At 42.6% G+C, this 14,336-nt stretch overlaps 1 long non-coding RNA gene across 1 annotated transcript; it reads right to left on the bottom strand.

Moving 5' to 3' along the window:
* Positions 1-13,321: 13,321 nt before the first annotated feature.
* On the bottom strand, positions 13,322-13,968 carry LOC146701163 (uncharacterized). Its single transcript, XR_014922356.1, has 2 exons — positions 13,587-13,968; positions 13,322-13,503 (listed from the first exon to the last, which is right to left on the bottom strand). It is a non-coding gene; the product is annotated as an uncharacterized LOC146701163 (long non-coding RNA).
* Between the last annotated feature and the right edge of the window lie 368 nt (positions 13,969-14,336).

Genomic DNA, 14,336 nt, shown 5'->3' with positions numbered 1-14,336 from the left:
GGCAGTTTGAACAATAGCTATAGTAGACAACTTGCTGATTTTAAACTTGGCTGAAGTAAAATTGCAATGGCTGGGTTCCTGGGTCTGTCTTGCTGGGCTTAAAATGTTCTATAAACCTTGCCCTTTCTGTCAAAGTCACTCTAGAACTGCATGATTTAGACCATTTATATGAGTCAGGATGTAACCTGTGTTTGTTGCAAAGTGGCTCTGGCTCCATTGAATCCATTCCATCAGCGTTTTCTGTGGCTGTTTTCTGAAATATGCACGCATCATTTAGGACAACATCCAGATCTGTGATGTTGTGAGTTGGGTATTGACTCTGCAAATTAAAAACTTTGATAGTTTACATGCACACATTTTTTTTCTAAAATAAAAAAGGCAAAGTCAAGATCTATTAATCTCTGTAGAGTTTGTGATTAATTACACCTGGTAGTTTCCTTTTGCCAGCATAAAATATGGATTTGTTTAAATTTGCTAACTCCACTGTATATTTATATAAAATGTGACAACATTAAAAAATTACTTTGACACCAAAGGAATGAAGGCTAGAAATGGTAAATGGCCTGTATTTGTATAGCGTTTTACTCAGTCCCTAAGGACCCCAAAGCGCTTTACACATTCAGTCATTCACACACTGGTGATGGCAGCTACATTGTAGCCACAGCCACCCTGGGGCGCACTGACAGAGGCGAGGCTGCCGGACACTGGCGCCACCGGGCCCTCTGGCCACCACCAGTAGTCAACGGGTGAAGTGTCTTGCCCAAGGACACAACGACCGAGACTGTCCGATCCGGGGCTCGAACCGGCAACCTTCCAATTACAAAGCGAACTCCCAACTCTTGAGCCACGATCGCCCACATAGAAGATAAGCATGGTATCAAAATGTAATATTTCATGCTATAATTTGTTTATACCTGTCAAGTATCCCACGTGGTGTTATGGCTCGTTGTGTGGTTTTGCTATTGAAACTATGATATAACCCATGATATTGATTTTTAAAATTGGTTGACAAAAGAATGTTTCAAAATGTTTGCTTTGCTAAGACTGCCCACTTTGTGCCTCTCCATAAACTGCCATTTCCACAGGAAACTGTCAGCCTTTTGATTAATCATGTTATGTGTGGATGTACATGAACCGCCTTGTTGTGCGACTTGGACCTGGCACATTACAAACAGACTCCACGCGTACCACAGCATATCCACCAGGTCAGAACGTTTAGCTGCGATCTAAAAATATTGCATTAGTCCCTTTGTTTTTCATCGCATTATTAACCAGCTGCCTACCATGAGGATCTACTGTGGAGATCCACCTCATATTCCATACGTCTCAGTTAAAACCTGTCACTACAAGCCACCTGTGCTTTCCTGTCAAGTGACTGACGGACATATGCTGGTGAAGAGGAAGGGTCATAGATTCATTTATCCTTTATCACAGCCCAGACAACCCTGGAGGCTTCCACTGAGGAGGGGTACTGTTATGATAATAGAAAGATTTCACCATTCTCTTTTTAAAATGAACAAGTGTCTCAGATCCTATCCAGACTCTAAAACATTTTAACTTGAAAAAATGAACCGTTCAAAATTTTACAATCATACACGGAGAGAGGCACGCATGACGCAGTCACTCAGTGTATAAGAAGCCATGTGTACTTTCCTCCCCTGTATCAGCACGCTCACAGCAATGATCTCATGTATTGTTTTTTTTCTTTAATGCTATTGTTGTGTCCTTTGGTCCAATCACTAGCATGTCATAAAGCAATTTAGGACCGAAGATCAAAAACTCTAGAGAGTCCTGCTGCAGAATCGGGTTTCATGTGTACACTTTCACTTTTCCCACTGCTCCAAAGAAAAACTGTGGAGGTGAGTGTGGTGTGGTATAGATGGGCCGTGGGTGGGGGAGTTGTTGGTGATTGATTCCAGTGTCAAAGCCAGTCTGATGCGAGTCCACAGAGAGCATAAAAGATAGAGATGGGGAAGGTGGACCTGGAGCTGATTGCATCCTCCTCCTCTTGAATAGCTCCAGTACAAGACACTTGTTTTTCAGCTCTGCTGTAGAATGGCGTATGTTAAATACTTGATCACCTGACTAACCATAAAACTTGATTGCCCTGCATATCATCTTTAGCACAGAGAGAGATAATTTATACATCAGTGATGTTAAAAATAAAAAAACAGACTGTACAGCTGTCAAAGGTTTGACCATTTTGTTTGTGCTCAATCCATAAAGAGAAAATCAATAGCAGTCCAACCATTACACTGATAGATAAGGGGCTGAAATTAAAAGAGACTTTAACACTAATGAGGAAGATAGGCAGAGACAGATACAGATACAAAGCTGTTTTGCCTTCTCCATCGATTAACAACAAGTGATGTTCTGGTTAATATGCAAATGGACATGCTGAAAAGGAAGCAGGAGGGGGATAAGGATGGTGCAGATTTAAAGATTTATTTTATAAATACTTTGGACTTTGCTGGAATAGAGGATGGCCAGGCTTTAATGAAACTGTCAGGCCATGGAAAAGTCTGATGAGGTTCCTCTAAACATTATATTAACAGTAGGTCCTCAACCACCTTCTCATGCCAGATATAATTACAGCATCATTACCAGAAGCATTCAGGTCCTAGCTGACCCCTTATCACTTACCACTACCCCCTGCCTTCCTAGCTCCTTGATTCGCCTCCAAACCCCGTAATAACACAGTTTTTCTGCATTGCGACAGGAAAAAAGCAAAAAAAAAAAAAAGCAATTGATGGTCTCATTAGTTTTCCCATGTCCCTCCTATAGTGCCATTTTCATATGGTAAGAAGAAAGGGAGACAACAAATAAACTGCTGTGTAAGGAAGAGGGAGCAGTAGAGAGGAGGGGTGGTGTAAGAAATGTAAAGAAATTACCTAAAATTGAAGATGCTTATAAATGTATTTGTTGGCTTCCCTCTGGATGAATACCCAATAAAAACATTTGCTCATTACTACTCCTACTTTGTACTAAAAGTACTGCAAACATTAGAGTATTTTCTTAAGTTACCGCTTGACATTTTTTCCAAACAGCAGATTAAGTAATCCATTATTTTCTTGTACCTCTCATCTGTCCTGGGTGGAACTTTACCTCCTGTAAATGCACAGTACAGTATGGAGTCTTTGAAATCAGGTGTGGTTGGTCTTCCAGTTGGTGGAAGCTTTGATTCATATTCCCTCATCTTAAAAATGTTCTACTTAACTTATAATATTTAGTGAATAATTTGAAAAGTAATTGTACAAAATCATATGCAAAAATACATCATTTTGAGACCAGGACATTACATGACTGTGTTAACATAAAATATTATCATCTCAAATTTAATCAAAAATGTGTTTATTTATCATGTACTAATATTTGGGGTGTGTGGGAAAATGTTATCCCTAGAGCCACTGAGGGAATTATTTTGATGTCAACAGAAATTAATCTAAAATACTGTGCTCAACATGTAGCAACATGTGGCTACTGAAAATGATATAAAACCTGCTGTAGCACGACACAGAGGTAACTACAGTGGGGCAAAAAAGTATTTAGTCAGCCACCGATTGTGCAAGTTCCCCCACCTAAAATGATGACAGAGGTCAGTAATTTGCACCAGAGGTACACTTCAACTGTGAGAGACAGAATGTGAAAAAAAAATCCATGAATCCACATGGTAGGATTTGTAAAGAATTTCCCAGTCTGGTGCAGGTCTACAATACTTTTCCTGGTGTCCTTCGAAAGCTCTTTGGTCTTGGCCATGGCGGAGTTTGGAGTCTGACTGTTTGAGGCTGTGGACAGGTGTCTTTTATACAGATGATGAGTTCAAACAGGTGCCATTCATACAGGTAACGAGTGGGGGACAGAAAAGCTTCTTACAGAAGACGTTACAGGTCTGTGAGAGCCAGAGATTTTCCTTGTTTGAGGTGACCAAATACTTATTTTCCACCCTGATTTACGAATAAATTCTTTACAAATCCTACCATGTGGATTCATGGATTTTTTTTTCACATTCTGTCTCTCACAGTTGAAGTGTACCTCTGGTGCAAATTACTGACCTCTGTCATCATTTTAGGTGGGGGAACTTGCACAATCGGTGGCTGACTAAATACTTTTTTGCCCCACTGTAGATAGCCTAGATAGATAAACAGATATCAGATATTTGATCAGACAAAATAAAAAATATTAAGAGACTGTCTTCCAAAATTATTTTGCACTTTTGTCATGTAGTATATAGAACAATATGATGAGAGCATATAAAGCTTTTTTTGTTCCTTACTAAGTACTTATTAGCAGATTGTGTTTCTGTTTGTTTCAGCAGTTCCAGCTTTCAATGCAGCTTGTTGGCCTTAGTTTATAACTTGGCACTTCAACGTCTCACTCCTACCCCCCACGCCTAGATGCAACTAATTTTAATGTCAAAATGTCTTAAAATCATGGAGTCCAAAAAGAAATTGATGACGTCTAGCTTAGCTATCTTTTATAAAGTCGAATTATTACTTTATAGTGTAAATCAGAAACACACATCTATAAGTAACTACAAACAGCTAATCCCGAAATTGAAATCTGTTCATCTGGCTGTTCTGTACTGTATCTGTGTACAAACAGAACTGCTTGTGAACATTTTAATCACATATTGTATTGCAAAAAAAGCTATTATAATAAAATAGCACAGTCACCAAATTTACAAATTCAAATTGAAGTAAAAGTACAAATAATGCCTCATATCAACACAGTGTTTATGGAGTGTGATTCAAGCAGTTCAACAATTGCAAATTTCACTTTGACCACAGAGGACATCCACACAGAGACACTCTATTTATTATGCTTCACAGCCTTTGTTTATCAAAGGCTCAATTCAGATTCAACAAAGCAAGGCAACAGTTTGCATAAAGTGTCTCAGAGCTTTTCCTCCATTGGTTTCCTTTTGCAGTACTTTTTTTTTTTTCACACTTTGAGCTTAGTCAGCAAATCATACACAAAGCATTCCTCGGCCAGAGACAAGAAAGAAGCTGCTTTCTCTTGTAAGGGCTCACACCTGAATGCGAACAAACATAGTTTTATATTGATTACCTGTGACAGGAGACTTCAACAGAATCAGAGATCTATGTGTATTCACTGAAAAACATGCACAAGACAAATATCGATTCCAGTGCATAATGCAAAGCCCTCCATAATATTACATCAGTGAAAGTGAAGAGAATTAGCAAAATAAATTCCTTACTCTCAGAATAATAATGTACTGTAGCTTGGAGGAAGTTTCAAAAGCAGCAGAATAATTACTGAAAGTATTTAATTTCTGAAATAATACAGTCCAGTCATTAACTATTCATCCTAAAACAAGATATCAACTAAATCCTCAAATCTCCTTTCTGCGGATTTTTGTCTTTTCTTCGGTGTGTGTTAGAATATTGCATCCATTTGACCTTGTGAAAAGCATCTGTCTGTTCCTGTTTTATCGGCAGGCGTGGTTTGTTGGCAGGCGTGGTTCGTGGCGCGGCTGCGGGGAGGCTGACACACCTCACCTGCATCAGTTCGTCACGCCTCCCCTGGCTATAAGAGCGAACTAGGTCCTGAATATTTTGGTTGTTGGTATGTCGGGCTGTGAGCTGTAAAGCTGCAACAGTGTGTGTTATAGCAATGAAGAGATGCTGAAAAGCATGAAAATGCCACTGCCGCAGTATGTTTACAGTGGTGCCGAAACCCAGGAGGGGGGCGCAGCAGACCCAGGACCGGGCCAGTGTAGCCGGTCTGGCCTTAAACTCTGATTGCCGTTAGTTCTCTGCGTTGTGTTGTGCGAATGACCAGAGGAGTCAACTCTCACTTTGCCAGCTGGGTGGATTTATTCTGCCATAACGGTTTAAAATAAAAACAAAACAGCACAGCGACTTCACTTTACTGGACTTCTGCATGAACACCTCTCCTCAGCGGGGCCTCTAGGCCAGCGGTCTCCAACCTTTTTTGCGCCACGGACCGGTTTATGCCCGACAATATTTTCACGGACCGGCCTTTAAGGTGTCCCGGATAAATATAACAAAATAAAACTAGTACCGGTACCGGAAAAAATAAGATTTATTCATAAGACACGTGAAAAGACCCAGGAAAACCTAGTTAATAATAATAAAAATGATAACAAAATAACGCTGAAAACCGATAAAAACCCTGAAAACCATACATTTCACACCTGAGCCTCAACTCTCGTGGCCCGGTACCAAACGACTCATGGACCGGTACCGGTCCGAGACCCGGGGGTTGGGGACCGCTGCTCTAGGCGACTGAGGTGCAACATCACAACAAATCTACTTAACAAATAAAACTGCTAAAATACTAAAATGAATTTATAAACATATCTAACAAATTAAAATGCACTTCATCGTGACCATATAGCGACAATTACCTCATCAACAAAATTATACTTTAGGGAAACTTCATTTACCAGTGGCAATTTTACATATTTTTTTAGTTACATATATCTAACAGTAAGTTGAAACAGTGAACATGAATCACAAACAAACAAAAGATATAACCAGTACAAATGACACAAAAATAAAAGAGGGAGCTCACATACCTGTTTAAAATAAAAACAAAACAGCACAGCGACTTCACTTTACTGGACTTCTGCATGAACACCTTCAAGGGAGAGAGAAGCATAGCGGACCACATGAGAAGCCACCTGCATGCTCATATGCTCTCATCTGAGACATGCTAACTAGCATGTTACAATAAAGTGCTGTACTCGATAGAGAAACTAATTCACGCTAAAACATTAACAGAACTGCGAGACAAAATGCACAAAGGGAACAAGCAGTGTTTGAATTACTTTTAGTTACTTTAACTGTGTTTATTCGCTCTGTAACTGAGAACACTATAGTGATGTTCAGCCCAGCAACAGAAAGCCCTGCAGAGGGTCGGGCGCACAGCTGAACACACTATGGGAACATCTTTACCAACACTGCAGGACATCTACGCTGAAAGGTGCAGATCCCGGGCCATCAGGATCACTAACGACTCCAGCCATCCCGCTTACAAACTGTTCAGGCCACTGAGGTCAGGGAAACGCCTCTGTAGCCTGAAAACAAGAACTGAAAGGTTCAGGAGGAGTTTTTACCCACAAACAGTGAGACTCCTCAATCAAAACACAAATCGGACAACATGATGGACAATTCCATACACAGTATATAATTTTCTTTTGAGTTTTATCCTTATTTTTATTTGTATTTTATCATTTACATCTGTATTTATGTAAATACGTACACTATAGCTCTTAACTATTACAGCGTAATATTTTGCACGATATTATACATTTTTATACTTTTATATAGATATTTTTTTTTATTATAAGTTTAGTAAGATGCACAGTCGGGGGGGGGGAGTACTTTTTAGCCGGAAAAAACATTTCACTGTGTGTTGTACTAGTTATAACTACATGTGACAAATAAATAAAGAATTGAATTGACCAATACTCTTATTTATTTTGTAAAGCACATGAATTATATTTTGTGTGTGTGTGTCTATCTATCCATCCATCCATCCAATTTTTTTGGAACCCTCCAGTCTCTTACAGTATGTTACTGTTAACTGAAATTACGGTAAATTACGACCTGTTAAACAGTAAATGACCGCCTGTTGGGACACGGTGTCCTCTAGCAGAGATGAATATTTTTGGTACTGATGATGCGTGATAACGGTAAGTTACTGGTTAATATATTGCAGTTTATTACCATGCAGCGGGCTTACAGTGACATACCGTGAATAAACGGTAGTATACCAATTTCTTAATCACAGTATGATGTTACTTTGTTGACGTAATTTACGACATAACGGTATCTCACTGGCGTCACTGTCGCCAGTGAGATACCGTAAAAAAGGCTACGGTGCGTTACCATAATTTGTCCAAGAGTATTATACCACTCCAGCAAAAAACGGTATCATCCCGCAGAACAGTAAGCTACCGTAACACGGCGTCACGGTATGACGCTGGCAACAGTGACGCCAGTATGTTACCGTAAAGTGGCGATGAAAAGTCTAACAGTGTGGTGTTTTCACTAGGTTGGCAGGTAAGTTGTGAGTGTGGTGGGAGTTATCTGTCTTAGCTGAAACCAATGTCCATCAAGTCTTTGCAGCTTTAACAATACTTATCTATACTAAATACAATATGTATATATTAGGGGTGGGAATTTAATGCGTTAGTTGCAATTAATTAATTCAAAAAAATTGACGCGTTTTTAAAAAACGCATTTAATCAGACTTTGCATTCCAAGCAAAGGGGAACTTTTGTCAGTGCACAATTTCCTGGTATACCGATTACACTTATGTGCACATCAGAGCTACAAAGAATCCGAAGAAAACCTGTTGCTAGGACTTTTGAAAATGAAGCCTTGATAAGTGTCCCTGCTGTCAGTGTGCGGTTTATAGAATAATTATGAACAATTATAGAACATAATAAACTTAAACATATAGCTTTTACAACACAACTGTAGGATATTTTTAGTTTAATTAATATGTGCATTATTCCCATGTTTGCATCTTCACATGGGTAATACAGGGACTAAAGAGGCTTTGTTAAATTACTGACACCAGCAACAGACTTTCCAGGTTGAAAATATGTAAAATGACCTGGCCTTGTAACATAGTCTACAGTATCACAAACTGTGGGGTCTAACCTTGAGTGATGCAGTGAACTACTGTGAGGTTAGGGTTGATCTTTTTAGAAAAGATTGTGAAGCACTTCATCATAACTGAAAAAGAATCTCTTCATTGTTGGAGATCATTTTAACATACTTTTGAATCTGATTGGCTTAATGAAAATCTGGAACAGAATCTAATCATCCTGCCCCATGCAGTGTGATCTCCACTGTAACAAGACTGCAAGCTCTGAAAGTGAAATCAGAAAGTGAAATCAGTTTTATCAACCCCAACTGGCCATGGCAGATGGCTGCCTCTCCCTGAGCCTGGTTCTGCCATTGGTTTCTTCATGTTTTATATAATTACTATAATAGCTAGCACTAGTACTAACAGTGGGTCATGAGGTCAGTCAATTTCTAAACTGAGGAGGGGGGCTAAAGGTACATTGCTTAGCATTTTACAGTGCTGTAATTATAGTCACTCCCACATTCTCTATGAAAGGTCCTCATGGCTATTCACAGTGGTCGGGAAAATTTGCATATTAATGTCTAGTTATTAGGCACAGGGAGAACAGAAAGTATGAACGAACTTATAACCTCCTTGCTGTGAGGTAAAAGCATTTTTTTGAGGTGAAAGTGGGCATTTGTTTCTGAAACATGCGAACAGAGAAAAAACAAGACAATATATTGTATTGTATTAAAAAAACAATAAAAGTGGTCACAGTCATGGGTAAATTGTAGTGTATATATTTTTTTCAATCACAGTATAGCTCTTGTCAGAATGGGATGAACAAGCCAAATTTACAAACTAATGTTTCACCTGAAGCTGCAGTTGGAGGCTGGAATGAGCTGGGATGCTTTGCTAAATTGAGTGGGTTGAGAGTTGCTTGCAGTCAGCACTGATTAGTCAGTTCAGTGTAGTGTGTGTTTTAACCCTAGAAATTTCAGTTCATGTGAGCAGCTGCTCTGCATTGACACTGCGTTCAATAATGCAATAATAAAGTTTCCAAAAAACATTAAATGGACTGGTTGTTGCGTAACATTTTTTAGTCTTTCTGAGCACTCAAAACACTTTCTAGCACAAGGCTCATTCACACAGTTTTTTTTTTTTTAAATATGCCTTTAAGCACTTTGTGCACACACTGAGAACACACATGCCAAGGGATAATTGAATTTCTACATGGTCTACAGTATGAAAGACAATCAGAGTGAAAGACAATGTTGCGTGGAAATCAGGGGCAGTACCTCTGGACGGGCAGACCGGGGTGGCGGTCCCCATCTTTAAGAAGGGGGACCGGAGGGTGTGTTCCAACTACAGGGGGATCACACTCCTCAGCCTCCCTGGGAAAGTCTATGTCAGGGTGCTGGAAAGGAGAGTTCGTCCGCTAGTCGAACCTCGGATACAGGAGGAACAATGCGGTTTTCGTCCTGGTCGCGGAACACTGGACCAGCTCCTTATCCTCTCGAGGATACTCGAGGGTGCATGGGAGTTTGCCCAACCAGTCTACATGTGTTTTGTGGACTTGGAGAAGGCATTCGACCGTGTCCCTCGGGGTGTCCTGTGGGAGGTGCTGTGGGAGTATGGGGTGTCTGGCCCATTGCTACTGGCCATTCGATCCCTATACAACCGTTGCAAGAGCTTGGTTCGCATTGCCGGCAATAAGTCGGACTCGTTCCCGGTGGGTGATGGGCTCCGCCAGGGCTGCCCTTTGTCACCGATTCTGTTCATAATTTTTATGGACAGGATTTCTAGCCGCAGCCAAGTGGCGGAGGGTTTTCACTTCGGTGGCCTCAGAATCTCATCTCAGATTTTTGCGGATGATGTGGTTCTGTTGGCTTCATCAGGTGAGGGCCTCCAGCTCGCACTGGAACAGTTCGCAGCCGAGTGTGAAGCAGCGGGAATGAGGATCAGCACCACCAAATCTGAGGCCATGGTTCTCAGCCGGAAAAGGGTGGAGTGCCCACTCCGGGTCGGGGATGAGTTCCTGCCCCAAGTGGAGGAGTTCAAGTATCTCGGGGTCTTGTTCGCGAGTGATGGGAGAAGGGAGTCGGAGATCGACAGACTGATTGGTGCGGCGGATGCAGTGATGCAGACGCTGCACCGGTCTGTCGTGGTGAAGAGGGAGCTGAGTGTAAAAGTGACGCTCTCAATTTACCGGTCGATCTACGTCCCTACCCTCACCTATGGCCACGAGCTGTGGGTAGTGACCGAAAGAACGAGATCGCGGATACAAGCGGCAGAAATGAGCTTCCTCTGAAGGGTGGGTGGCCTCTCCCTTAGAGATAGGGTGAGATGTTCGGCCATCCGGGAGGGGCTCAGAGTAGAGCCGCTGCTCCTCCACATCGAAAGGAGCCAGTTGAGATGGTTCGGGCATCTGACAAGGATGCCTCCTGGGTGCCTCCTGGGGTTGGTGTTCTGGGCATGTCCCACCGGGAGGAGGCCCTGGGGAAGACCCAGGACACGCTGGAGAGATTATATCTCTCGTCTGCCCTGTGAACACCTTGGTGTTCCCCCGGATAAGCTGGAGGAGGTGGCTGGGGAGAGGGAGGACTGGGCTTCTCTGCTTAGGCTGCTGCCCCCGCGACCCGGCCCCGGATAAAGCGGATGAAGATGGATGGATGGATGTCTTAATGAAAATCTGGAACGGAATCAGATCTAATCATCATGTCTGACAGTCTGGTCTGGAGATGACTTGCTCTAAGTTTTCCACAGCTCCCCAAATGATAGTCACAAAGGTAGGAAAACGAAAGGCATCTGTCCCAAATGAAGGATCTGCCCATTCCACTTTAGCTCTGTGTGGTGGCCGTGGTTCGTGGTACGGCTGCAGGGGAGGTTGACACACCTGAGCTGCATTAGATCACACCTTCCCTGCATATAAGAGTGAACTGTGTCCTGTCAGTCTGTTGTTGTTGTGGGTGGTGTGTTCAGCTGTGAGCTGAAAAGCTGCAGCCATGTGTGTAAAACAGCAACTGTGAAAATAAGCGTTGAGGTGTGGTTGGGTCTGTCTTTACAGCCATATTGGTGATCAGAGGAGGCAGCATGGTGGAACCACGACTGGGCCAACCAATGGAGGCGCTGGCCTGAATGGTGGGTGAGCTGGCGACCAGGCAGAGGGAGCAGGCGGCGGTGTGTCGCTGTCAGCGGGAAGAACTGCCGCCACCCCACCGGCGTTCCCCAACTGCGTGGGAGTGGCTGAGGTCCAGACTGGTCCATCGTCCGTGCTGCTCCCCAGGGTGAGGACAACCAGGGAACAGCCTACCTCTGCACCTGTACTCACTCCTCGGGTGGGAGCAGCTGGTGCCCAGCAGGGGCCTGCACCTGTTCCTGCTCCCCGGAGGAAGGCAGCTGAGGCATAGATCAGGGAGGGTCTTGCTGCACAGCTGGAGCCGATGGACAGTGGGCGGGAGTCCACGCCTGCTGCACTGCCACTGCTGGCCATGCAATACCGACATTGGATTGGTCCAGCCCTAATGCAAACCACTGCAGTGCAGTACCTGTAATACCTACAGCATGCTCCAACTGCTCGAATAGGATATTATGTTCAACAGTATCGAACGCTGCACAGAGGTCTAGCAAGATAATTCAGATGTGAGAGGCCATAAGAAGATCATTTGTAATCTTCACTAAAGCCGTTTTTGTACTGTGATGAGCTCTGAAACCTGACTGAAACTCTTCAAATAAGCCATTCCTCTGCAGATGATCTGTTAGCTGTTTGACAACTACTCTTTCAAGAATTTCTGATATGAGAGGATGGTTAGAGATTGGCCTATAATTAGCTAAGACCACTGGGTCAATAAGTACTGCAAATATCAGAAAAAGCAGTACACATGCCCACTGAAAGTGGATTAATTTGATGCCAGATGTAGCTAATACCCTGTTTTGCTACATATCAGTTTTATTAGCTGTTGCCATTGTTGGGATGCTTTGCTTGTAGCTGGCAGAAATCTATATTTGTTTAAGGTGTCGTGCTGTAATTACCATGGAAGTGAATTATCTCCTATGGAAGAAATCTTAAGTCTGTCTTTCAGAGTAAAGGCCTACTATACATGTGATTTTGCTGGAGTAGAGTGGTTTTTCTGGTCTCTGTGAAGGCCAATCCATGGCTGTAGACTGTGTTGTTCCATCCAATTCTGCTTTTACACCACTGCCATTTCATTTGGATCAGCCATGATGAAAAAAATAATGCTGTTCCCAACCAGATGCTTTCCAAATCTCAATCAAAATCTCATCTTACTTTTTTGCATTTAGATTTCCATCAGTTTGTCCAATGGCACTGGCAGCTGAAACGCAGCCTCAAATTATGACAGCCTCCACCATAGTTTACAGATGGCTGTAAAGACGAAGGATTGTACCGCTCTCCTTTTTGACACATTGACAACAATTTGAAGCAATTTCGATGTATCACTCCATCAGACCTGTTGCCATTCATTTTTAGTCCAGTCCTTGTATAATTGGGTAATACTTAAGCATTTTCTTAATTTCCCTTCTTCAGGAAAAGCTTCTTAGTACTCACCATTCCATTGAGGCCATTTCTGATGAGGCTGAAACAACATCCCACAGCAGTGTGTGAACAAGCTGGTGCCAGGCTGTTGTGGCTGTTTATGGTTCTTCCATATGCTACTGATGCCCTTATTTTGTCAGGCGCAGTGGCCCGTGGACATGGGATGGACTCAAGCGCAGATTCAAAACCGGAGGCCAGGGGTGAGGTGTAACGAAAAGAGACTTTATTTTTACAATGCTCAGAGGCTAACAGAAAGTGCAGACTAGAATCAATGAACATAAACTAGATGTCTGAGGCGAGAGAAAAATACTGTGGTGAAAACTAGATGGCAGGGATAACTGGGTGCAGGTACTGGGCAGGGAAAACTGTGGCGGGCCCGGGCACTGAAACAGAGGACAGAGCAGTCAGGGGAATCCCACAGAGGGTTGCGAGTGAATCTAAAAAATAGTACACTGAGCTGTCTTACAAGCTTGCAGGTGGGGGTTGCGTGGAGGGGGGAGGCAGGAGAGGTCCAGGTGGGTGCTGCATGCAAGGCAGGGAGGCAGGCAGGAGAAAATGGCAGCTCCAAAACGGAGAGGGATTACCGGTGGCAGCAAACTGGTATCCAGGAGAGCTTGGTAGGTGGTTTTCAGAGGCTGACGAAAAAAACAGAGATACGGTTAATACACACGATTAGTCACCAAGGAACGGACGTGAGGCCGAGAACTGACTAAAGTTGGCAGATAATCTGGCGAAGACCAGTTGAGTGCGCCGGTCATAAATACTGCTGGTCCGATTGCCATCAGGTGAGGAACAACAAAGACTCCACCCAGTGGGGAGGAGCTGATGCTGTGGAAAACCACCCAGACCACGACATATTTGTTAAATGAATAGCATTTCTAGGTTAATAGGGAAACTCATGATATTCCAGAATGACTGTGGCTAGAGCCCAAAGTGTAACGTTTATGGGGTATTTTTCCTCAGGAAATATTTTTGATCAAACATTTTTAAAGTTTGGGGAAATACTATAGCAGAAAGCCGATACTATAGCTCCATTTAAAGTTTTATGGGTGTCACTTTTATTAAAACACCTTGCTGAAAATATTATAGACATCACAGCACCATGAAACACTTGATGGAATGGATCATGTCACAGAAGTAGCAATTGAGAATTTCTTTTCATTTCTATTCCATTTTGCTTGTATAGTACCAGGTGCTTTATTTTTTAAGGTCAATA

The sequence above is a fragment of the Copadichromis virginalis genome, linkage group LG9 (assembly GCF_057382275.1).
Source record: "Copadichromis virginalis isolate Kocher_CV1m ecotype Utaka linkage group LG9, C_Virginalis_male_GT1.1, whole genome shotgun sequence".
Lineage (NCBI taxonomy): Eukaryota > Metazoa > Chordata > Actinopteri > Cichliformes > Cichlidae > Copadichromis > Copadichromis virginalis.
This window is presented reverse-complemented; position numbering and strand designations above follow the sequence as displayed.